Below are 3,499 nucleotides of genomic sequence, written 5' to 3' on the forward strand. Positions count from 1 at the left end.
TTGTGTACGGTGTAAGAGAATGGTTGAGTTTCATTCTTCTACATATAGCTGCCCAGTTTTCCCAGCACCATTTATTGAAGAGGCTGTCTTTTTTCCACTGTATATTTTTTCCTGTTTTGTAGAAGATTAACTGACCATAGAGTTGAGGGTCATTATCTGGGCTCTCTACTCTGTTCCACTGGTCTATGTGTCCGTTTTTATGCCAGTACCATGCTGTCTTAGTGATCACAGCTTTGTAGTATAGCTTGAAATCAGGTAACATGATGCCCCTAGTTTTATTTTTGTTTTTCAAAATTTCCTTAGCGATTCGGGGTCTCTTCTGGTTCCATACAAATTTTTGGATTATTTGCTCCAGCTCTTTGAAGAATACCGGTGGAATTTTGATTGGAATGGCATTAAAAGTATAGATTGCTCTAGGCATATAGACATTATAACAATGTTTATTCTTCTGATCCAAGAGCATGGGATGGTCTTCCATCTTTTTGTGTCTTCTTCAATTTCTTTCATGAGTGTTCTGTAGTTCCTCGAGTACAGATCCTTTACCAGTTTGGTTAGGTTTATTCCCAGGTATCTTATGGTTCTTGGTGCTATAGTAAATGGAATCAATTCTCTAATTTCCCTTTCTGTATTTTCACTGTTAGTGTATAAGAAAGCCACTGATTTCTGTACATTGACTTTGTTTTCTAATATTCATACAGAGTTAAACTTCAAGGTAATCCCCTTTCCCCAATCAATGCTACCCCTATAGGTAAACCAATTTTTAAGCTCCCTTTATCTTAGGAAAGTTGAGTCCTTTAACAAAGATATCAAGATACATCCAGGAAGATCAAAACAACCTTCCTCGCCCACACTGAGAATTTATTACCACTCTCCCCTCTTTTTCCTCTACCAGTGTTTCTGTTTTTTTGTGTTTGTCCTGATAGTATGTATATCTTATACTTGGGGTTCTTTTTGACGAGGTTCTTCCTTTTTTTGCATATATATATATGCAAGATATATATATATCTATATATATATAGATATATATATATATATCTTGTCATATACTTTTATCAGTCTTTTTGTTTGTCTGTTTTTATTTGTAAACTTCCTAAATCTTACCTTGGGGCCCACTTGGGCTGAAACTTCTCTTTTATCTTCCCTTTTTTTCCTGTATTTCTCTCTCTCTCTCTCTCTCTCTCTCTCTCTTTTTTCTTTTCTTTTTTCTCTCATTTGGGTGGGGAATCCTGATTGCTCAGAAGCGTTCCAGGGTGCACCTTGACTGCACCACGGTCGATACATCCAGCTACATCCGTTCAGTCATCTCTCACCAAAATGAATAGAAGGAGGAATGCCCAACAGAAGAAAAATACAGAGGATGGGACTTCTGCAACAGAACTAATGGCTATCAACATAGACAATATGTCAGAAAGAGAATTCAGGCTAACAATTATCCAGGCAATAGCTAGGTTGGAGAAAGCCATGGATGACCAAACGGAATTGATTAGGGCTGAACTGAAAGTGACCAGAAAAGATGTTCACAATGTTAGGGCTGAGCTGAAAGCTACCAGGGAAGAGGTTCACAAAGCTCTCAATGAGTTCCAATCTAATCTAAATTCTCTCAAAACTAGTGTAACTGAGACAGAAGATAGAATTAGTTATCTGGAGGACAAACAAATAGAGAGAAAGGATCAGGAGGAAGCCTGGAACAAACAGCTTAGAAGCCACGAAAACAGAATTATGGAAATAAATGATGCCATGAAACGTTCCAACGCCAGAATTATTGGAATCCCTGAAGGGGAGGAGGAAGAAAGAAGTCTAGAATATAGTGGAACAAGTTCTTCATGAAAATTTTCCCATCTCGCAAATGGAACCAGTGATCATGTATTAGAGGCTGAACGGTCTCCACCCAAGATTATAGATTCAAGAAAAACATCAAGGCAACTGATAGTCAAATTGAGGAATCATAATTGTAGATATAATCTCTTGAAAACCATTAGGACAAAGAGGCTCCTTACTTACAGAGGAAAGCCCATCAGAATAATGTCAGACCTGTCCACAGAGACCTGGCAAGCCAGAAAGGGCTGGCAAGATATATTCAGGGCACTAAATGAGAAGAACATGCAGCCAAGAATAGTTTATCCAGCAAGACTGACATTCAAAATGGATGGAGAGATAAAGAGTTTCCAAGACCGGCAAGGCTTAATAGTCTATGCAACCACCAAGCCGACACTGCAGAAATATTAAGGGAGGTATTATAAAAGAGGAAAAATCTTAAGAATAGCATTGAAAAGAAATATAGAGACAATCTACAGAAAGAGAGTCTTCAAAGGTAACACGACGTCAATAAAAACGTATCTATCAATAATCACTCTCAATATGAATGGCCTAAATGCACCATTAAAATGACACAGGGTGCCTGATTGGATAAAACGACAGGACCCATCCATATGTTGTCTACAAGAGATCCATTTTGAACCTAAAGATACACCCAGACTGAAAATGAAGGGATGGAGAAGCATCTTTCATGCCAATGGGCCTCAAAAGAAGGCCGGAGTAGCGATTCTCATATGAGACAAATTAGACTTTAAACTAAAGAAGGTCCTGATTGTAGTCAGAGATAAAGAAGGACACTACATTATTCTGAAAGGGACTATCCATCAAGATGATCTAACAATTGTAAATATCTATGCCCCCAATATGGGAGCAGCCAATACATAAGAAAACTGTTAATCAAGATAAAGAGTCATATCTATATGAATACATTAATAGTAGGAGATCTTAACACGTCTCTCTCAGAAATAGATCATCGAAGCAGAAAATCAATAAAGAATCAAGAGCATTGAATGACACACTGGACCAGATGGACCTCATATATATATATATGTATATATATATATGTATATGTGTATATATATATATATATATATACACACAGAACATTCCACCCTAAAAGAATACTCATTCTTCTCAAGTGCACATGGAACCTTCTCCAGAATAGACCACTTACTGGGTCACAAATCAGGACTCAACCGATACCAAAAGACTGAGATTATTCCCTGCATATTCTCGGATCACAATGCTTTGAAACTGGAGCTCAATCACAAGGAAAAGTTCCGAAGGAACTCAAACACCTGGAAGCTAAAGGCCACCTTACTTAAGAATGCTTGGATCCACCAGGAGATCAAAGGAGAACTGAAACAATTCATGGAAACCAATGAGAGTGAAGACACTTTGATCCAAAACCTATGGGATACAGCAAAGGCGGTCCTAAGGGGGAAATACATAGCCATCCAAGCCTCCCTCAAAAAAAAATGAAAAATCCAGAATACACCAGCTGTCTCTACACCTTAAAAAACTGGAGAATCAACAACAAATCAAACCAGCTCCACACATAAGAAGGGAAATCATCAAGATTAGAGCTGAGATCAATGAGGTAGAAACCAGAGATACAGTAGAATGTATCAGTGAAACTAGAAGCTGGTTTTTTGAAAGAATCAATAAGATTGATAAACCATGG

This window comes from Enhydra lutris, unplaced genomic scaffold, assembly GCF_002288905.1.
Source record: "Enhydra lutris kenyoni isolate GAN:26980312 unplaced genomic scaffold, ASM228890v2 scaffoldscaffold224, whole genome shotgun sequence".
Taxonomy (NCBI): domain Eukaryota; kingdom Metazoa; phylum Chordata; class Mammalia; order Carnivora; family Mustelidae; genus Enhydra; species Enhydra lutris.